Genomic DNA, 24,670 nt, shown 5'->3' with positions numbered 1-24,670 from the left:
AAATAATTGCCATAATAAAAAGCACGTAAAGACTTTGTAACAGATATTTGACGTCAATCCAGATTGTTAATCAATATAATTGATTAAAATTTGTTATGTATATTGCCGTATAATACGGAGTTGAATCGTGAACGCTCAATCTAGAGGCGATTGGAAGCTGTAATTATTTTGAGATAAGGAGTATCATCATTATTTTGGCTCGACAATCCTCTGTGGATACTGGCCTCCGACTGGTTTCTGACGACGTGTTTCCATCTTCTGATTTTTAGTGTCCCTAAGTCGGTTTTAACTCGATCTAACCACCCAATTCGCGGTCGGCATTTGATATGCAGCAGATAAGGATGCATTTATTATATTATTCTGAAGATCCCATGGATGGATCCAGTTACGAACGTTGAACCGTTAAGAAGAGTAAAAAAAGATAGAGGATCCAATAAAAGAAAGAACTGCAATATCTTGGACATACACAACGTAATGTGGGAGGAAGAATAATATAATGGCTGAAAACCGTAAGAGAATGATATGGTTTCAACTCAAAGGAACCCTTTAGAGTAGCTACTTCGAATGATATCCGGGAATGGTTCAAAGAGACATTTGAGTTAATATTGAACTATCAAAAATCATGTTGGAGAAATGTTGATCTTCTAAAACAAATCTGCCAAAAAGAGTATCTTTATAATGTATATCGGCGACTTAACGGCAATGTTTGTCTAACATATTTATCCTACTGGTTGCTTATACCGGAGCAGGAATCAATCACGTGATATTTTGGTAATTTTCGCGCCGTTGCATAGCCTAGGAGAAAGACATCATACGATAACGAGGGAAAGGTTATTCCGTCAGAATAGCGTACCTCTTCGCAAGTCTGCTTTACAGTGTACAAAATTCATAAAACGGATTGTAAATTAAAATTTCATTAAATAAAACATTCTCTTAACAACCATTCAGATTTCATAAAATAATTTAATAACACACGTTTTAGCCATTGATCTAAATTATCTACATGTTGCTTGAAATAATTTTTTTTAATATTCAATAAGCCATGTATAACAAGTCGATAACGATGGCACGAATTAAAATAACGGTTCTAAAAAGTATCAACGAGCCTCCATCTCTACTTGCAACAACCGTCGGGTCGGCGTGTTTTATCGCTAGAAGGGGCCCAGGCAGGGGAGAAATTTTAGGTCGAATATCGCCTGTATCGGCGTGTAACGGACCGTTGAATGTCGGCCTTATCGACTTATAAAACAAACATCCAGACTTTCTTGGTCGTAACTGTTAAAATACAACAACGCTGACTTGGTCTCTGTTCGACGTATAGTTAGAGAATGTTTTTCGACCACTTGTTTTTGAATATGCCGCGTACTTAAACATTTCAAATATTTCTGTACACGCGCGTAACTGTATTGATTCAAGTACGTTTGGTAGATACGATGTAACGAATCTTTATTTAATTTTAGTTATTAAATGATTAATAACAACAGGCTGTTTCACGAACAATATCTAACGAGTATATAAGGCTTGATAAATTGACCAAATAGCCACTTTAAAAATGTTTTTTATTTGACATTTCGACTCCCAAACAAATAGCAAGACTTTGAAAAACACAATATTGAGCGACACCATTTATATCTAATAAAAACATTTTTTATATTTTGAAATGAAATACTAGAACAGTCCTATGGCGGAATAGTATTACCCATTTTTCCTTGTTTTTTTTTTTCAGGATTTACAATGGAATCATCAATAACAGGGTTATGTGTGTTACTGTTAAAAATAAGCACAATATTGAGCGTAGGTACACCATTTATATCTAATAAAAATATTTTTATGTTATGAAATGAAATATTAGAACAAATGTACTTCTATATTCGGATAGTAAACCCATTTTTCCTGAATCGTCAATAACAGGGTTGTGTTTGTTTGTTATTGTTAGTTTTGTACCAATAGCGAAAAAACGCACTACAAGTGAGCTTGTAGAATAAAAATGGTACATACGTCTAGTTTTATGACTGGAATTAACAGAGTATTTGAAAACTGTAACGTTAAATATACATGATACCCTTTAAAAACTTCTCTCTTACTACTCGGAGTATAGCTCCTAAAGTGTTGAACCACGGGCGGAATTGAAGAAACAACCGTTTATGCAACACTTTTAACCATTTAGCAGAGAACTATTACAGAAGCACCAAATACGACAACAGTGAAAAAACCGCAGGAACTAAAAAGAATATATTATTGACTGGACCTGAAATGTTTTTAGGGCCACTTCGTAGTACCCTAAAAGTATTTGTTGCCTGCGATCTAATGTCTGACAGTTATGCAAAATATGACTGTTTCAAGGTGTGTATCAAAGAGTCCCCATAAAACAGCCTCATTCACTAAATAGTTAATATTTGTATTTTGATGCTTTTCATTACTATTACCGTTGCTGTTTTTGGATTCTGTGGCGCAGATGAGTATAGATCTTTCCCATGTTTTATAAATCCTGGTTTTGTTGTTTTGCCATACCATATATCTCTTAACTAACCGCTGACTTCATGTTTTTATTGATTGTATTCGTGCCTCTTCGTATGTTGAATATTACGAATAAGAAACATTCCTTGGTTGTTACCCAATAATCCATTTAGTTTTTAGTTAAGTACTTCTGGGGCGTTAATGAGGTGGTGTCATTTCCACGAAATAAACAGTTAAGAATTATTTAATTATATGGATTTCTTCTTTAAATTGCATATTCCTTCTTTTTGTATACACCAAATGTTGGCAGCATTCTTTTGCTTCTCCGATTTTCTCAAAATTTGGTCGTTGATGGACCTTAATCTGTTATTATCCAGATATAAAAGAATAACAAAAGAAGCAGGAAAAAATTACGACAATGTAACCAACAAATGAAAGATGTAATAACTGAAAAGAAATAAACATTATATTATTATGTTATCAGTCAATGAAAATTTATCCGATCAACCAATAAAATATTGGTTAGAGAAATGGCAAATAAAAAAAACAAGTTAAGTCAGCACACAGAAGAATCCATGTCTTGTCAAAACTTGGATGTTATATTAGGCTGCAGTAACAGTAGCGCGAAACTCAGCTGAATTAATAGTTCAGCGCCCTCCCGCACTAGCATACTGAAATATTATCCAAGTATGATGGTATGCCAGCGCCCAGCTTGTTTACTTACGCGTCACCTAACCAATCTTTAGCATTTCCTCGGCAAAATAAAATAAAATAAATTATGCCTCCAAGACGGGCTCTGTTGCCTTTTTCATTGCCGAGATATAGCTATGGCTAAGCTAGCTTTACCGTAAAATCAGCATAACCATTTTTTCTCGGAAAATGTTGCAGCAATAAGTTTCTTGGCATAAAACTTCGGTAATAAATTAGCAATAAATTCGTTGCGGTTCGATTTTTGGCCGATATCTCGGTTTTCCAGGTGTGTGTTTTGAGCTAGGGGATGATGGGGTAGCTTTTGGGGTTTGGTTAGTATAGCAATCAACAGCAATTAATTAGCAATAAAATATGCCGTTAAGATGGGCCCTGCACACCTTTTCCTTGTCAAGCTATGGCTATGGCTATGCTAGCTTTACCGTAAAGTTAGCATACCTACTGTTTCTCGGAACCGGCTATAGCAATAACTTTAATTCCTAGGTTGGCCGGTCTGTTATAAATAAGAAAAACTTAAATATTGCTTACATTTCGGCTATTTGCCATTTTCAATAAGCACTTTAATTATTTAACATTATGTAATTATTTTATCAGTAAATACAATGAAATTAAAAATGAAAAATCATTGTATAAAAAAAGCACAAACACTTAAACATGAAGTTAATCCTTTAAAGTTTGAGTAGTATTTTGACAATTTATTTTGAAATTTGATTTATGTCAGAAAGAGACTGGTTTCTGTTTATTATATTTTACATAATTGATAACTTTATAGTTTTGATTGTTACAATGGCTGCGCACTGTAAATTATAGAACGATAAAGTATTTAACTATTATATCTGTTTAGTTAAAAAAACAAAATAAGGTGGCGCCAAATTTGAATATTTAAATTACTATTAGTGAATTAAAATATTAGTGTATATATATATATATATATATATATATATATATATATATATATATATATATATATATATATATATATATATATATATATTTAAATTTAATGACCCGGCCGCCACTGCATCGCAGTTTTTAGAAGTCTGACTAACGTTCGTTTATACATTATATTCAAGTTGGTCGGTTTCGTTGGAACTAGCTTTCGTATGGTTAGAAATTAGAAGGTCGACCTTATTATATTGAAACTGGCAAGAGCCAGCACAAAGCACGAAACAAGCGGTGTTGTGTGAGTGAGTCTTGGATCGAGAAACAGAGAGCTATTCTAGGTTATGATTTAACTTTTTGTACTATCCGCTACGCTGCTGTCATTGCTACAGGGTGGACAAGATCTTGGAATTGATATAATAAAGAAAGGAAATGCCTGGGCATTACTCTTAAATTAAAGAGCAAACGATGGCGATGTATAACTATCCTTCGTGTTTATCAGTAAGAATGTTCCTTCTCGAATGTATCTTTATGAACTTATTAAAAATTGCACTCTTTACTGAATATGAAATAATTGTGAGATTTTTTAAGAACAGTCTGATTACGAGAGGGTAAAGGTAATCCTAAAATATTGACATAATTGGGTAGAGAAAATAAGGCAATTAAAAAATTTTCATACGTAACGAAATAAATGAAGGTATCAGGACTTGAAACACTGAAAAACACGTAGTTACTGCAAATTTTCCATTCTTTAGATGGTATTTCCAATTTCTTCCCTTGTAATTGGAACAATATTCACATTTAGCTCCTGCCATTAGGTTGCTTTTTCTATGACTTGTATTCTTTTATGTTTGGCCATATTTATTTAAAGTACTCAGTCTCCATCTTTGGAATTAATTATGTCACAGTTTTACTGTTTGCTAGTTCATTTCTTATATCTCCAGTATGGTTGTATACTGTGTTCGTACATCATTTTTTGGTGCTGCTTGTAATTAACTCTGCAGATTTCTCAATATTTTTAAACTTCTAATCTGATGAAAAATCATTGAACACCATTGAAATATTAATAGATAATAACACTGTGAATCGGAAAACACATTGGAAATTTCTTAAAAAAAAACAATATTCATCCTGATATAATACTTACTTAGTAAAAGAACAATCTAATTGTCAGCGTAGATAGAAATTTCTTGTGCCACAATGCAAAATTTTCGAAAAACTAAACACTATAGATCAATTAAACTCATAAGTAACCTACTTAAAACAATTTTAAGAGTAGTAAAGAGAAGGTATATGCATAATGGAGGTCCTAAGCACCAGGAAGCACTTTTCGCGGCCCAAATTCTGTTTCAAATTCTAACAGTGCAAAAATCATTTGATAGACGACAAGCATCGAATAATTTTGGTATATATAATAGGGGAATCTTCTACAGCTAGCACTGTTTCTTGCAACCTAATTTTCAGCGTTTTCTGCCGAAGTTATCTTCAGTTTTTAAACTTCTGGTGGACAGTCATGGCGTCTTCGACATTTTCTCTCCAGGACCGACTTACTCTACCTTATTTTCTTCTAGTGAATGGAGTCCATTTTTCTTTTATCTACTTTCAGGCATTCTCTGCAGATGTCCATACCAGTTTAGTCTTTAGAGTCAATTGTGTCTATTAGGTCTAGATCAATATCCATTTCTCTCCTAATATATTCGTTCCTCACCCTATTAAGTCTAGTGAGCTGGCAATATAGTGAGCTCCAATAATTCATTTCTATGGCCTTAATTTTTAATTTGTTTCTTTGATTTTTTATATCCCGAGTTCGGCGCCGTACAACCCAATATTTTCTATTAATGTATAAATTATTCTTCTATTATTTTCTTTTGTTATTTTATTATTCCATAATAGTCCTTGTAGCTGTCTAGTGGCGGAAGATTTCAGTTGATTTTTTAGTTTCCATTTTAATTTGTAGGCTTTCTGGGTTTTCTCCTGAAACTAAGTACTCGGTTTTTTGTATACTATTTGTGAGGCTCCACTTGGTGTATCCCTCTTCTAGTTTTCTAAGCATATAGTCTATATCACTCCCGTCTTCAGCTAGAATGGCTTGACCATCAGGGAAGTGTATTATTGGGATGCCCATATTGCAGCACTGTCTTCTCCACACGGAGAGCGCCTCATTCCGATAAATTTTGAAGAGTCTAGGTGCTATGAAGCAACCTGGCTTTAGGACCCTTACTAATAAAGTATGTTGTACTGCTTTTATACCTTCTTTGTTTATCCCTTGTTTTTCCATTACTCCCAGATCATTAAAAGTGATACACTAACCTACGCTTCTTTCAGATATATAAAGACTAGATGAGTTGAAAAGTTGTGGGCTAATCTTTTCTCAATAACTTGCTTTAGGGAAAATATGCTGCCAGTATAGGATCTGCCAGCACGAAAGGGATTTTGTTCTTTTACATCTGTCATATCTTCAATCATTTTGGTTATAACTTAATAAAAATTATAACTAGAAAGTCAATATCAGAGTCGAAAATCAGACAACTGAAGAAACAGAACGGATTGCGACAGGAGTGTGTCTTATTTCTCTCTTATTTATATTTACACCGAGGAAATTGTAGAAGTGTTGTTTCATGGAGAGCGCTGGAATAATATTAGATATTTGGATGATATGACAATTTGTGCAGACAACGCAGCGGAGACAAAACGATAGGGATCTCAACGTAAACAAAATATTAACTTGTCGATCAACTAACGAGCAGTGACAACGGTTTTAGTTGTCAAATTTCACAGAATGATTCTGGCTTAACTTTTCGTATTCCAGATAGCTATAAATAAAGAGAAAAATTCAGTTTTGGTAGCTGAAGAAGAATGCAGCTCGTGTCCATTGTATTATGTACAGTGCGAAGAAGAAAAACATTTATACTCCAGTCGTCAGAGACGAAATGTCGTTTGTGAAAAATCATGTGAAAATCATGTGTTTGATTATTTAGAAGTTGTGGTTTTTACGTATTTTCCATATTTATATCACAACGTTACAACACTGCACAAAATTCTGTGAATTCAGAAAGAATAAAGCTTTCCTCACTTTTTCGAATTTTGAACTAATTTGAACTGGATAAAGTATATTTCAGTCTACGAAAGATGTCTGGTAGCGGGCGACTAAATGAACAGAGAACTATGGAAACTGGATACAGGAAGGCGAGTACATTTGTTACGAATACAACCAAATTATAACGTACAAAATTCAAAGTAATTAACGTACAAAAGTCATTGGTCGAACATAAAGAAAAGCTTAAATACTTGGATTGTTTGTTGTGTGCTATAAATCAAAGGAGATGTCAGTCTTAAAAAATTTAACCTCATTGTCGGTAAAAAAATGTCCATCTCCTTTATATGTTTGAATAAAGTATCAGACACAATAAAACACAATTAAAAGTACAAGAAATGGTCGTATAAATGAAAAATCTACTCACCTTGATTGTTTATTTGTTGATTTTATCTCAGAGTTTAGATGGTCTGCAAATATCAGTTCCACTGGAAATAAATTAACTTACAGTATACTGGGAATAGATTGACAAGTTATTAGAATATCGTATAAAAAGTATAACAAGAAATCAAGCCAAAAGTATATAAGACAAAACAAAGGTCCTGGTGAGTTTGTGAGTAGAACTTTCATATCTTGCTTTTTGTTTCACCTTGCTCGACATAACTAATTCTAGAATAGATCTAGTGATTCTTGTTTGCATTGTGGCAATTTATTTTGTTGTACTGCTTGTGTTTTCGTTCTGTAACTCGATTATAATACCGTTTTTTATTATAATATATATCACAGCTTAATCACCGGGATTATTGTTATGCTTGGAAAGCTCACACTCCAGCCCGAATTAATTACTGCTGGATAGTCGACGGAACCCTGCGACGCTGGGAACCATCCCTCCGTCAACCATCTGAGGCGAGACCTTCTCTTCTGAGCCGGAATCTCATGGAGCGTGGAAAGGTGTTCTTCGCCAGTTCACATCGGCGAAGAAATAGATAATAGTTAAAAAGAAAAGACAGCACGGTTGGCCCACCACGTTACTGTGGAATTAACAAATATTTACTTTTTAATAACTACCCCAATGGAGCGTGTCCCCTTGAGATCGAGAGTTTAGTTTAGTTTTGTCTGTTGTATGCCACCAGGGTTGAACGTAAAAATTTTACCAAGTTGGATAATCTATACAATGGTAAAAATTCCAACACAACTTCGTTAGTAAAAATACTACTACACTGACCGTACCAGTCAGGTCTGAAGGGGAGGTAAGTACGTGCTATGCATCAGCGTCGAACCTTCCTTTGAACCATGTTGATTTACCGCCAAACAACGCACGCGCCCATTGTAAATATAAAGTTTTGCCCTTTCCCAGGGATCGTAAACCACAAATATTGAGGAGGAAAACGGTATTCCACGTTGTGTTGCTTCCCGCCTTTAGAATTTGTCTATTATGTATTTTCTATTCCACTTCGCCGATGAAGAACGCCACTCCATATTCTGTCAGATCTCGGCTGAAGTGACTTAACACTCTGTTCCTCCCGCAGAAGCCACTATGAGTGAATGTTGCTTTTACTTTCATCCCAAACTCATAATAAGTATAATTATTCCACTAAAGTCTAAAGAGTCTAAAGCCAAGCGTTTATGAGATAATATACACCGCAATATGCATCGGAATTAGTGAACGTTTTTCAAAACAGAAAAATATTAAAATTTTAAGGGTAAAGGAGACTTTATCAAAGAAAATTTAATAGCCGAGAAAAATTTTTCACCGATAAAAACAGTGGGTTAAGTGCGTTCTCGAATTGCACGGTACCAAATTATCTAAGGTGTATATAACAGGATATTAAAAAATTTTGAGTAAACAGCAAATTATTTTTTTTACAATGCTACAATATATTTAGTTTTTTTCAGGTTCAATCTCAGTCCATAGCGATTGTTGGCTCTATTTACTTTTTCTTATCAGTCTTGAAAGTCTTCCAGGTTACTAACGATTAGTATCGTGTCTTCGGTGTACCGTATATTATTAATTATTTCTTCTTTTATAGAAATTTCTACATGACATGTGATTAAAGCTTGGTTGAAATTATATAGTCCAGTCGTCACAGACTAAAAACGACAGGAACAATCTGAATTGTGCTGAGAATCTCAAATTTGGGACCCCAAAAAATATGCAAAAAAGTTAACCATTTCTACCCTTGACTTCCTCCTAAAACCCCTCTCCAAGGGAGAAAAAACGGAAAGAATCGAAAAAAAATTAGCACCTTTTGTGCAGAATGAACCATTCTCTCAGGGACAACGCTCGAAGCGACCTGAGATTTTGAATGTCAGTTATGCGCGAAATTAATTTTAAACAAAGTTTGTATCAACTCAACGGTAAAATTTTTTTTATCCTATCGACAAAAGTAAAAATGCGTTTTAAAGGTGAAGAGTGCAACTTTGGTATGCAATTTTTGAATTTTGGCGCAAAAAAGTCTTATATAAATATGTTAAATAAATAAAAGTTGTTTGTTTATTTAACATAATAAAATTTTTAGAGCCTAATCGTTAAAACTTATAGTATGCAGTTTCGGTTGATCTTCAAAACCTATTAGACGAAATTTTGATTTTGAGTTTTGAAAACAAATGAGGCATTTGAAATATGTCTAAAAAACGCCGAATTTAAATTTTTACATTACAAAAGATTGCACGGCACGGTAGATGCTTCCACGAAGACGGTATTGAAGTGGAATTGAAAGTTGTTAGATCGTTTGTAATGTGGAAGTTTAAATTCAACGTATGGCTAAAATTTTTGCCAAAACTCAAAACCAAAATTTCGTGCTATAGGTTTTGAAGTAGGCTCTAACAATGAAAATTCCATAGTGACCGGCCAGTGGAATACATTTTATTGATCTCATGAGAATCGTAAAACATGGCAAAAATCGCGCAACATTTATTTATTTAACAGCTTTATATAAACTCACTTCATTTGAAGCAAAACTCAAAAATTGCATAGGAAAGCTACACTCTTCCACTTTAAAGGCATTTTGACTTTTGTCAATGGGACACACTGATTAAAAGATAGCATTTCTTTAAAATTGATTTCGCGCGCAGGCATTCAAAATCGCCAGTCGTCTTAAAGCGATTCTGAGATAACGGTTCATTCTAAAAAATTTTTTCGTTTTTCCCAGGTGGGTTTTAGGGGGAAGCCGGGGAAAAGGAGTGATAAATTTTTTTGCATCTTTTTCGAAGTCCCAAAATTGACATTCTCTGCAAAATCCAGCTTGTTGGTGTGAGGTTCGGTGGCATTTTCGTCTCTGACGACTGGAGTTATACTCGAAGTACAGATTAAATAGTGATAAAGATAGTTTGCTTCCTTTTTAACTCCTCGTTGTATTTAGATGTTAAAAGTCCCTATTTACGTGCAAAAGTATCTCCTTCTAAAAACATATAACTTTACAGCATAATGCTGTTATAAAATGTCCAGAAGAAAGATAATCCAAATGCAAAAAATTATAATTTTCTGAAATAATTAGCAATGCAATACAACAGCAATACAATAGAGATACAGGATCTTTGCATTATACGTAAAGTCATTATAATAGTGTGTGTTTATATTACAGTTGTAAAAATTTAGATTTTTGCCAATGTTTTGAATTTTTTCGTCGATATCACGTCTGTGACTAAGGTTTATTTACTATGTAGATTTGCAATGCTTGTCTAATAAAATTAATTTTTGGTAAACGTTTCGATGACTTAATTTTCGATAATTATTCTCGTATATTCTGATATTCCAAATACAAAAATAGGACTGACTTGAAGATAAATTCCAGAAATATTAAACAAAACATTTGATAATGAGGTCAGATGATACTGTAGAAAAAGATAGTGCATGTTCTCATTAAATGCACCGATGACTCCATCTGTGAGATAACTGGTAAAAGAAATATTCGAGAATATAATCGACTGAAAAATATAATTTGTGGCTGGTCTCAAGCAAAAACATACTGATATCTTATCACAATGCAAACTTTCGAACTGATATAACGAAACAGCGGATAATATTCCGTATTCCACAACAAATTGGATTTTAATTTATTTATGTTGAAAGAAATACTAGTTTATAATTAGTATTATCAGATCTTAAAACAGGGTCAATGTCTTGAAAATGTAAACAAAAGTTAATAATAAAAATTTGCATATTTATGCATATCTAGATAATTATTCAATTGGTGTTTGATTTATTGTAGTGTATTATGTCGTAACTGGTGAATTCGTTTATTTTTAAATATTTGGAATCACGGAAGAATATTAGGTACTTTTTATAAAATAATAACGGAGGATTCTTCCAGGAGTACTCTTTAGCAAAATATTCGTACCCAAAAATATTCGTAGCAAAATATCATAAAAGCGATATGAGATTACTGTCGTTTAGTTTTTATCGCAGTTTTTACTTAGTTACTAAGTTGGCAATAAACCAATATAAAATTTATAAAGAATAAGGCCATATAGTCAACATTTGTATGTTCTATTTTGGTTTAACATCCATAATCATCGACATTCTCGTTCTTTAAGTAAGTGCCGTCTCCCAATCGGAGGTTGGATATCATCATCACTATCTTTACTCTATCTAACGCTGCTCTGAAGACTTCCATTGAACTGCATTCAGTCTCTCAAATTCTTCAATCACGACACTTCCTTCTTCCACATTCCTTCTTCCTCTTATCATTCCCTGCATTATCAATCTTAACATTTCATATCGCTGTCTCCTCATTACGTGTCCCAGATATTGTAACTTTCCTATTTTTAAATATAAGGTTGAATGCTCGGATAAATGAACTTTGATCAAATAAAAGGCATATATCGAGCACAGTTTAATTTAATCTTGCCCAAGTACTTTCGATCCCTTTCATTCTGTCTCCGGCTTCTGTACGCAATGTAGCTATTTTTCAATAATTTTAAAGTGTGTTTGTCCTTGTGTAGTGTAGTGTGTTGTACAATTATATGTTTATGACATTTTATTCTTGTCGGATAGGCCGCAATTGACGAAATTTCCCTGAAGATGATCTAGGGGTCGAAAGTACTTGGTCAAGATTAAATTAAACTGTGCTCGATATATGCCTTTTATTTGATCAAAATTTCCTATTTTTATTGTGTTTATTATTTCATATTCTTTGCCCATTTCTCACAATACTTCCGTATTCGTTTTCATCTGTCGTTGCTATTCTAAGCATCCTTCTGTAACACCATATTTCAAATAAATGTAACTTATTTATGTGTTCTTGCTACAGTGGTCAGCTTTTAACTCCTTATTGTAGTATCGAAAACACGGAACATCTCGGAGCTCTTACTTTCAGTTCTAATCTAAGGTCTATATTGCACAGAAAAGTTTTAGTTTTTACAAACGCATTTCTTGCTATTTCGATCCTTGCTCTTATGTCTGTTGTTTGCTCATTATTTTCTGAAATACAGGTTCCCAGGTATTTGTATTTTTCAACCCTTTCTATAGGTACATCTCCCAACTTTATGTTTGTTTGTGAAGAATGAATTTACTATATACATTGAATATAATGGAGACATAATCTATCCCTGCCTAACTCCTCTCCTGATTTCAATTTCTAAACTGGGTTTGTTATCTATTATAATTTGCTCTTTGATTTCAGTAAAGGTTTGCTATTATTCTTAAATCCCTTTTGTCGATATTTTTTTGTCTTTAGAATTTGGACTAATTTTTCATGTCTAACTTAGTCAAATGCTTTTTCAACACCAACATAACAAACATGCACATCCACATTCATATCCATTCATCTTTGAGCTATCACATTAATAGCAAATAACGCCTCTCTAGTTCCTAGTCCGTTTCTGTACCCAAACTGACCATAATCAAAAACATAGGTAAAAAGAAATAAAATAAGACTTACTCACAATCAATTTAATTGATTGTCTTTTCTTGATTTTGTCTTATTGTCTTATTTTATTTCTTTTTACCTATTTGAAATGGACTCACACAGGCCACACATTCATGATTTTAATCAAAAACAATATTTATCCCAAAAAGGCTCTGAGATTTGACTTAATAAAAGGAGAAATACTACAAAAATTAACTAGGAAGGCCATCTTAAAACAAACCTTATAAATGCAATATTCAGGTTACAATATGTACCAATAAAGAAAAACAGCTAACATAATTATGATTCCCAAACCAGTGAATTAGTTTTAGAACAGTTAATTCAGGAAGTAAAGTACAATCATACAGACCAATATGGTTCGTACCAACTATCTCCAGAAGATATTGCTAATAAGAATAGAACCTATACCTACTCAACCACAAAGAAATTATTCCTTCCTATCAATTTGGATTCGGTAATAAACACTCAACAATAGACCAAAATACATCACATACCAAATATTATAGTGAGATCAATAGAAGAGAACACAATATAAAGGCTTGTTACTAAAACTTCATTCCTTATGTCCATCTAATACAGTTATATTTGGAAGACAGCACTTTTAGAGTTAAACAGAAAGGTGAATATTCAAAACTACGACCAATCAAACTGGTCGCAATTGCAGACGACACTGTAATACTAACAGTCAGACAAACATACGAAGAAACAACTAGAAGTCTCTAAAATGAAGTGAACAAAATAAGCACTTGGAATGAAGGGAAATCAGCTCACGTCACTAACAAAAAATAAATAAATAATCAGCCAGTTAGACTAACCAATAAAATCGTCCCGTACAAGAAAACAGTGAAATACCTAGGACTACATTTGGATAGCAAATTAAGTGTTAGGAACTATTATCAAAAAGAAAACTGAAGAACTGAAATTACAATACAATAAGTGGAATTGGCTATTACTTAGGTAGAAGCTCACAACTTACAATCAAAAACACGGTATTAATTTACAAACAAATGCTCAAACCAGTATGGTCCTATGGTTTACAGATATGAGGCTGTACTATACTAGTGAGAGTAACTATGCTTGCCTTCAAAGAGTCTCAAACCGAATACTAATGAACATAGCCAACGCTTCGTGGTATATCCGCAATAAAGACCTACATCGGGAACTGCGTATAGTAACAATTAAAAAAGAAATAAAGAAGATTGCTAATGGTCACGAAAACCGACTCCATAACTACAAATGCACAAAACCTTTAGAACCTGTTTGATACAGATAGATGTCAGTTTAAATTCGGCCAGTGAACCTGTCACAACAGTGAAGTATGCAACTATAATTATTATTAGATTTTAAGGTGAACCATTGGGAATATCTAGCCGAGTAAAATAGCAAATTAGGTTAAATATAAAATGCTCTTTAATCAAAGCATTGTATTGTTCCTTTAATAGATTAATAAATATAATACATATAAATAAACTTATTTATTTGTTTTATATCACGTTTTATATTATTCAGTTTCGTGGTGAAAATAACACTTGTTGCCTTGCTCTATGACACTATAAATGTAGGTATAATAAATAAATCACTTCGGTTCACACCGCCTATTCAATATCATCACTTTTATAATTATGTCAACACCACGTGTCACCGGATCATAATAACAGTAAATCACTTTCATCATGTGCTGGAAGCAACTCGGCAGGTGGCGCCGACAAGCCCTTTATAGCAAGGTCGAAATAGCTTTTTCGGACAATGCACACAACAAAAGATGCACTTGTCACCTTCTGCTTCAATTATTAGGCGTACAAAACGTAAACAGATCTACCTACTGACCTAGTCAAGCGACGGAGCAACTTCCTCTTCATTATTGAGCTTTTTGGCGCTTAGTGCGATTATTACTCCACCCTCTTTTATGTCCAATTAAATAATAGGAGGCCAGGCAATTTAGTACTTGATCGTCGCCGAGTCGGAGCGGTGTCCTGTGTAATTTCTACTCTTTTTTATTAGATTATTTACAGCCGGTTGGCTCGTGCCAATCTAATCCAACAGGTTGGATTTTCGACACGAGATAATCTGATTCGGTGGGTGAAAATTTCGGTTGATAGGTATGTAGTAGTCTTTTCAAAGTATCAAACATTTATATAAAACTAGTTATGAACAAAATCAGACGAACGAAAAACAAAAATTCACATATCTTGTGTTCATTGTGTCGATGAAATGAATGCAAGACTCACTCATTTTATACAGCCATCTATAAACATCGTTTTCGACGATCCTGGAATATGTTTTCAATTAACCCTATGCAATTCATTAAGTTTTTACGGGAATATTAACCAAATCATGTGTGTTTGGAGTCTGCTCTTCTACCAATACTTTGGGTGGTAATCCCCATATTATTTTCATAATGTCATTAATAGCCTTGTGAAGCGGAACGGTACGTACAGACAGAAAGACAGCATGTGCAGAGTTAGTCTTTATGGGATTCTACTTCAGACAATTATTGACACACTCATCTAGTACCTTTCAAGACACGATAAGTTTCCCATCTGCCCTTCAAAACTACTTCACTGAGCAATTCAGCTGTAGCAATATTATTAGCATGTATAAAAATATTTCGAGTCTGTGTTACTTCTTGTTCTTTGAGTACCATGCCCAAGTTTTAGGCGTGGGTAGCTTCCATGACGATTTGCCGATATCGTTCTCGATCTTGCGCGGCATATAATATAATTCATCTGCTGATAAGCCAGTCCAGTCCACAATCTGTGTTACAAGGTATGTCATTCTATATGTTGTAAGTTAGGCGTGAGTACATTTCCTTGAGGTAAATTGTCCGTTTTTCTCTAACGGTTTTTCTTGTAAAGTCACGTAGAACCGTCGGTTTTGCAGTACATATTAACTAAATTAACCAGATTAGAATCTCTAGTGATGTTGTACATTTTTATCAACAATTTTAGATGGTATTAGGTCAATATAAGCCACTCCGGTAATTTGCTTCGTTTTAAAACAACCTTCTGTATATACTTATCTACGATTTTTAATGGGAAATAATCCCACAATACGTTTATTTTTATGTTTCCGATTCTAATTCGGAAATCGTTCTCAAAATGCAAATTAAAGCAAACATACACACACAAATGCGCCCGCTCCAAGTAATATTTATTAATGAGGATTAATGAACACTAGCAATAGATAGCAAAAGTACAGTTAGACAGAAATCTTTACAAAGAAATTCCCGATTAAATAGAAGAGCATATGAAAAAAAAGAAGGGATGCAACGATATTATGTAGAAGGAAAGAGAAAGAAATGTTAAAAAAAATACAACAAATACTCGACTATAATAACAGAAGAGAGACCAGGAAATTTTTTACAAGGAAATCAAGCCGCACACGCAAGCATTTATACCAAGATCAACAATTTTCAAGGACAAAAACGAGGCAATCATCAGTGAGAAAAAGGAAATCCTGAAAGGAGGAAGGAGCATTTTCAAGAGCTCGATGCTAGATGAAGAACCAATATTAGAAAAAACTGTCTATGCCACAAAGCGTCTAAAAAATAACAAAGCGCCTGTCACAGATGGAATAACTGTACAACTGATAAAGAATGGTAGACATACCTTATGGAAACCTCTACTACATAAACTAATCTGCCGCGTATTAACTCTAAAAAGCCATCTCAGAGGATTGAAAATTAGGAATCACACTTCCTACGTACAAGAAGGAAGACAACAGACTCTTCGAAGGAAAATACAAATCTGGTTTCAGACCAAAAAGATCAGACCAAATACTTATGTTAAGAGGTATACATGACAAATGTTTTGAATATAACATACCAATGTACCACCTGTATATCGATTTCAAACAGGTGTTCGATGGATTAGATAGGCAAAAGATGCTCAAGCAATTATTCATGCTAGGTATATCCAAAACGTTAGTCAAACTTTACAAATGACCTTGGACATTTGGTATTGAAAATTGAGTTAGGCAGTGCGATTTCTTATCAACGGTACTTTTCAATCTAACTTTGGAAGTCATTATTAGAAAATTAGATATCAACGGTTGCATAAATAAAAGACATTGTCATAATAAGCCCCAAAAGATCGAAAAAGTTATAGAACAAAAAGAAAGCCCGTAAACGATGGATGGACGAAGAAACTTAAAACCATGAACATCAGGAGGTAGAGAATAAACGCAACCAAGAGGGCAGAAAGGAGGGACATCGTTAAGCATGCCAAAATTCACAAAGGGTTGTAGCGCCAAGGTAAGAAGTAGAAGAAGATATGAATCCTTTGATAGGTTACCGAAGAATGTGATAAAAATTAACAGAAACTGTTATAGTAATACCGTCTAAAAATTACAAAGACCCAAATTGCTCAAAAACTACGTAAAATACGGAAAGGTAAAGTTGGGGCAGATGATATCGCTGGAGAAGTGTGGAAGATGGTAATGAAAACAGAACAAAGTTAAGGCAAATCCCAGATCAATGCAGAAGTACCATTTAGTACTTCATATATGAAAAAAAAGTGATATCAAATAAAAAGTTTATTACATCTGAAGAAAATATTTAATAAAAATCCCAATGCTTGTATATGTGGATTTTTTAAAATAAAAATCAATAACTTGATTAAAATGTACGGAATATATTTAAGAAGAATACCATCATTTTTAATGAGGGATATCTCGTTTATAGATATAATTATTGAGTGCTAGTCACCATATGTTACATCTCTCGATGATGTATGACGCTTATGTAAGATCAAATGCTATAATGTACCCATAGATTACTAGATATCTACTATATTAATTCTATGGAAAAGATATCTTATACCGTGATTTTACCTAGATCCAAAATTGCGTCACACTTTGAAGATTTTTGTACGAATTAGGTTATGGGTTATAAATATTTGACTTTTTTACCCTATGAATATTGTGAACAATGCAATATTTTCTGGATTTTTTTATGATTTTACAAAGAAAACAGCTACAACTATATTCGTCCTGTCCTCTTTAGAGTATTTTATCCATAAATACATCGAACCATCAGTAGGTGTTTCTTAGTTGTTGAATATTTAATAGTGTCCTAAACTGATACACCCTCAGCGGGACTAACCCCTTTAAATCTACATTACGTCCGCCAGAGGACCTACTCCAATTTGGAAATCAATATACCACTGTGTGTACAACAATTCATCAACTATGGACAAATACTACACGATAATAATGTATGTGTCGTCTATTCGGGATTCGTCCGTCTTATATGTACATTTTACATTAGTAATGTTAAAAAAGTAAATTAATTTAACCATAATACTACTTAATTTGCTAAACAATATTTCCATGAATAGCGTTTTCCCCTCTTTTTCAACTTTAAACTTCTAGATTCTAAACTCTTTTTTCCATGTTTCGTATCAGCATCGTTTTACGACTTCTGCAATCCGTTATTTTCATCGTATTTTCGGTCTGATAATACCCCAGTCAATCTGTGAAAAAATCATCGATTTCACGTAAAAATCTTATAAGTATAGGTTTTTGAAGGTTTTAAAAGGTATATGAGGAATTAATTCTTGAAGACGTACAGCTGATTTTGCTTTGATTTTTTTAACAATCATAAAATGAGAAAAAATGTTTTTTTGTCAATAAAACGTTTCTTATATATTTTAGAAAAAATTTCTTTAATTTGCGAATTTCTATTATATTAAAATACATAAACAATAATTGTCCGAGATAATCCTAAAAACCCCTTATTTTTGCAGTAATTTATGTTAATAACTTTGTTTTCTGAATAATTGCATGTAATATAACTACTAGAAATTGTGGCAATTGTGGAGATATAGTGTGTAAGTTATCCAATTTGTTTATCCCGGAGAGCGATTATTTAAACAACTGTACTTGCTCAAACAGTGCTTCTAGAGGTATTCAGCAGATCGCAATCGATTCTTTGAGGCTTAAATTTAAGATATATTTAAAAAAATTTCAACGTTTTAGCAAAATTGTTATTAAAAAACCGTTTAAAAAATGACTGACTTTAGCCTATAAACCTTTATAACTTATATTTTTTATGCCACGCGGTTGTATGTAGGCTCACTGCTCACTGAAAATATGGTGAAAAACACAATCTGTAACAAAAAAAAACCTTCTGTGACCAATATTGACCAAGAGTTGAAAATTGAACAGATTATATCTAGATTTTATGATCCAATTTATAGAGGGCTCATACAGAGAAGGCGTAAAAAGTTATAACTCGTTAAAGTCATCGTATATACTCGTAAAATGCCGCCACGGTTATATGGAGTAGACCATATAGTTCCGACCTCCGTTGTTTTTAATGGAGCTTCAAAACTAAGCGCGCTGGAAAAATTTGCAATATCTCTAATAGATTAAACAATTTTTTTTATTGGCAATATCTCGTCTTCTATGGTGTACAAAAAGGCGTGTACGCATGTGAAATTAATAATATAATCCCAAAGTATAAGAACTATTAAATAGGGCTGGTTCAAAATAATTAGTAGAGGTATTAGAGGGTTATACAGATAATAGCCAAATTAGGTTTATAAAAGTCTTAGCAATATTGTTGTTACACACACTCGCGGTATTAATATACACAGGCTTCCATTCGCGGTTGTTTCTCGTATTCTCTCTCGTTTCTCGGAGCTGTCTTTAGCGGTTTTTACACACGTGTCTCGCGGTACTAACACTAAGATCGAAGAGATAGAGCACATTTGCGTCTGTTGTCTATACGATTCAAAAGTCAAGAGTTATTATAAATTAATACTCCAAAATGGTTGATTTTAATTAAAACATGAAACGACTTATTTTTTAAGATTTTACACTCTCTGAATAAAGGTTCTAAAACAAATTTCGAAACGAATCTTATTGTACTTTACAAGTAGAATTAATAATTAATATTACATATTTATATAAATAATATACATCAATTAATAAGATTTAAATATTTCTTAAGAAATAATAGTGAATTCAACTTTTTATCGAGCTACCGCAATTTAAAAAAATCAAATTTCTGCGTGTCATAGAAACCGAAATATTTCCAATTTTATCAGAGCGTTTCAATGTGAAGTTCCTTAACAAAAAGGAACTCGGAGCGGTATTTTACGGGTACCATCACTTTAACGGGTTATACTTTTTTACTCCTTGTCGGTATATGCCATCTATAAAATGGATAATAAAATTTAAATCTTCGTTTATAATCTGTTCAATTTTCAGCTCTTATTGTTAATAATAAACAATGCTATTATAGCATATAATGCGTTTTATAGTTAAAAAATTAATTTTTTCACGTTTTATGATTGTTAAAAAAACAAAGCAAAATCAGCTGTACGTCTTCACCGATTTGTCATCCGTCAGATACCTTTTAGAACTTCAAAAACCGCATATTTTTTTAGCTTTTTTTTTCGTTTTACTGATCTATAATCCAAACTTTTGAAAGTGGCCATCTACAAATTATCTCAATACTATTAGCATAGTGAAGAATAATTGATTTAATTATGAATAAGATATTGATTACAAAAATTTGTCAGATGTCAGATTTCAGTCTATATGCAGAAGATTGTTTTCCACATATTGTTAGAAAGAGAACGTCCCAAAAACCAGATGACAAATGATTAAATCTTAATACCCAAAAAACAAAAGATATGTCAGGTAATAGATGCATGATGTAAATGTTTTATTAATTCAAGAATCCTACAATAGACCCAGTCAAATTAAGATATTAATAAGTAAGTAACGTAACATTCTAGCATTTCTAGCTACTGTATATTATGAGATAAAGGTCGCTTGCAATTGTCTAGGATAAACGAGCCACCATTACAACAAGACAAACAGAAGACCGATCGCCAGGGTTAGGGCATAGGGTAATGTCTGAGGCGTTCTGCGGTCCGCCGAAACACATCACGGCAGAGGTAGTTGAGTTGTTAAATGAGATTAAATAACGCACGTGCCACACTTGATTATTGTTCCGGCGACCTCAACGAGAGAGAAGGAGGATAATGGGTTCCTCTGACACCTGTTTGTTGTTTGGCCGACTGCAATTAGCAATGCAATTCGATATGCGGGCAAGACAGAGAGAGCGGGAGAGAGCAAACACTAAAACAATAGTCTGCAGGGGGGCGGCCGAGCCAAGAGAGATAATCGAGACAACCGTGACCTCCATCCATAACTAACTAGATTGGGTCGTGAAAAAAGGATGATTATAAAATCACGGCGATCGTTTAATAATAGTTATTGATGATATCGGGCGCTGTTGTCGATTCGTTTTGTAAGTTTAACGTTTCTGTACTTTTTACAGTTACCAAGTGATTTGAAAATTACTCGAATAAACATTTAGCGGTGTCTAGTGTTTACTATACTTTTTTTAAGGTACATATATATATATATATATATATATATATATATATATATATATATATATATATATATATATATATAAGATACATATACTTCTTCACATGATATAGGACACTAATTGTATAAGTAGTAATCTATCTCCGGATATATCATTCCATTTTTCTCTATCCATTGGGATTTTCGTCCATCTTGGACCGGTATGTCTAAATAAATTGCCCACATCATCTACAGTCTTCCTTTGGGTCGTTTTGATTCCCAGGGTATTCAGTGCAGTACTTATCTTTCGTCCTTCTAACTGATGTTATGGCCTGCAGCAAATTTCCACTTAAGTATGTTGCCTTTTCTATATATCTTTCACCTTCGTAAGATTTCGTAGCAATTCGTTACGTTTTCTATCTTTCAACATTCACCTTTCCATCGCTCTCGGGGTCTCCTCTAATTTCATTTAAAGTTCCCAGTCGTTCCAAGCTTTGTTTCCGAGAGAACGGTTTATTCTACACAAATAATCAATAATTTTGTTTAAAATTATCTCAGCTATATTTCTTGTTTAAAACATTTTTTTCTTCGACATACATATTCTTGGTAAATCAATGTTCTCCATTTCCCACCTTACGAGAGGGAGTTTTAGGGAGCCCTGGAGTAAGAGTTGCAAACTTTTTTGCATCTTATTTGGGGTCCCAAAATATACATTGTCAGCAAAATTCAGGTGGTTCGTATGATTTTTAGAAGTCAAATCTCTAACGACTGGACTAAAAATGTTTTATTAGAAAACAAATTATCGAAATCTGAAAACGTCAATTTTGGAATAAATGTTGCCTTAATGTGAATCATAAATGAGAAGACTATCCGGAGAGATACTAAAGGATAAAACAGAGTAACAACTAGAAAAGAAAAAGCAAAGACAATCATAGAATCAATATAAAAAAAGGATTTTTTGCAGGAATAGTTCATATCTCCAGTCCTATTTAAAATATACTAGAAAAGTGCAATCAAAATATGAAAGAATCAGCTAAGGAGTGGGGATAGCAGTGTGAAACGAATACCTAACACATTAGACATCGCAGGTGACTAAGTAATTACTGATAAAGGAAAAAGAAATGATGATCCTGAGAGGCTGAAGAACAAAACAAATATACGTGAGACACGAACTAATTAACCAACCAAAAGGATAAAGAGGAAATCGCTAAACTTTGCGATATTTGGCAGGGTACTTAATAAATTCTCTACTCTGTTATACCTACAATACAATCACAAACGGCAGCTGCTAGACATATCCTAAGGACTCGAATCACAAAATTCGAAGAACAATTTTAAAGGAAAAAAAAATAAATATGACACAAAACAACAAAAAAAGATCATAAAAGCAACGGATTGTCGACAAGGAAGAACAGTTACGGATACGAGCAATCGATATCAAAAATTTGTTTACGGATTATCGTCATAAAACGAACACTCTTGAACTGGAAGGACCAAAGATATTGAAAAGTGAGGTAATAAAAGTCTTAGAACCAACAAAAGGTGGGAAGCAACAAGATGCGATTGAATATCAGTTGTATTTTTTAAATTTTTCAACAAGGGTCGTACCCTTGCGTATTATCCATTTCAGAATAAGAACAAAGTATAGGTAATACACAGTTTGGCTTTAGAACTGATGCGGTTTTAGAACACCTCTTTGCAATGTAAGTCTTGATTCAGAAATTTCTGGATCAGCAAAAATATATTTACCCCTGTTTTATCGGCTATAAGAAAGCGTTGGCACCGTCAAGCATGACAAACTTATACAACCATTACACCATTCGGGACTTGATACTAAGGAAATCCAAATCATTAAAAATCTGTATTGAAATAAACAGCCCATATCAAGTGTGGTGGGAGAAAATTTTAACATTACTAAGGGAGTTAGGATTATTTCCCCACTGCTGTTCAACTTATATATGGAAAAAATATCAATAACATTAATTTTAATGGCGTATCATCTTTAATATTCGAATGATTATATACTGACAGATAATGCCGATGATACTCAATAGAGCAAATATTTAAAAATTTGGACTTAAGATCAACAGAAAGAAAACCACATTTATGGTGATTAGTATATAAGAAGAACGTCCAGAATGACGACATGAATATTGAAAAGGAACATATTGAAAGAGTACACAAATTGAAATATCAAAGATTTACAGATAATCATTCGATTTACCATAACAATGTCGCCAACATTAAGCCGGGATCCTAGATTGCCAATCCTCACCCAAAGACGGTTGGCGCGTCGAAATGTGGTCGGGCCATTCCCATGGAGCGTGGACTATCGAAGTTTTAGTATCGAGCTCCTATGAACCGTGTTTTACCGGCAAATGGCGGGACTTACCACGCAGACCGAACAGGTATGCCCTATTCAGCGGCGAGTAAACTGACAAGATTGGAGCGAGAAATGGCACTCCACGCGTTGTTAAACTTCGATTTAGGTAGAACACAACCCATTAACAAATAAAGATAACTAAGGAAGATCACAACGTGATAAATATATATTAAATTTCGTGCTGTTTGTGATCATACTTTTTTGGTTTCCTGGTATGGATTTTTTATTCTTCAATATTTTACAATGTTTAGCCTAAACGTTGCATTTCAGCTTAAAAACAAAATTTCTTTGATACGATCAAGACCTGCTGTGTTCTAATTGTGGAATAGCAATGTCAATGATGTCTAGATAGCCTATTTATAAGACTGTATTATAAGACAATGTATAAGACATTTAGTGCTTTGTAAGCATTTAGGTTTTTTATAATCCAAATATTTTTAAATAACAGTGGCGCTTTAATTTTGTTTCCATGAAGTGTATCGCATGTTTGTTGACCAACACTTCCGTCAAAAATTGTTGCTATCACCATAAATAAAGTGACTTTATAAACCATAATCTGTATTTGTTGTTACGTACTTTTAAAGATCCATTTTCACTGTGAGCGTATTAATACAATATACAAACAACAACCCGCAGGTACAGTCTTTCATTTATATTCAAACCCATGCCCTCCAATGTTTTGTATGATTTATTAGGTTAATGAAGGATTAATTTTGGCTGTTGATTTTCTCTCTCAAAATCTAGCTGTAATTTCCACTCCATTATTTACGTATTATCGAATTCGTATCTCTGAACACACAAACAAATGTTTGTAAATAGAGTAAGTGACATTTCATAATACAAAAACACGTTGCACAAAACAACCGTGTGTGTTATGTTAGCCAATGCCTCCAAAGCCCGTACAGGCAAAATAAATATTTTGATAGCCTATATTTTCGTTAAAAGATTAGTAAACGAAAAAAACTGTATCGAATTTTAATGCCATTTAAATTTTAAATGTTTCTCAAA

At 33.4% G+C, this 24,670-nt stretch overlaps 1 protein-coding gene across 1 annotated transcript in view; it reads right to left on the bottom strand.

Annotated features, from left to right (window-relative positions):
* Positions 1–24,670, bottom strand: part of tara (SERTA domain-containing protein 2 taranis) — an 80,002-nt gene that overhangs the window by 35,260 nt on the left and 20,072 nt on the right. Inside the window, exon 2 of the mRNA XM_072532188.1 lies at positions 7,509–7,569. The gene's annotated coding sequence lies outside the window, so the exon portion shown is untranslated. The remainder of the gene's footprint in view (positions 1–7,508; positions 7,570–24,670) is intronic.

Source organism: Diabrotica undecimpunctata, chromosome 5, assembly GCF_040954645.1.
Source record: "Diabrotica undecimpunctata isolate CICGRU chromosome 5, icDiaUnde3, whole genome shotgun sequence".
In the NCBI taxonomy this organism is placed as follows: Eukaryota; Metazoa; Arthropoda; class Insecta; order Coleoptera; family Chrysomelidae; genus Diabrotica; species Diabrotica undecimpunctata.
Note: the sequence above shows the minus strand (reverse complement) of the source record. Positions and strands in the feature narration are given on the sequence as shown.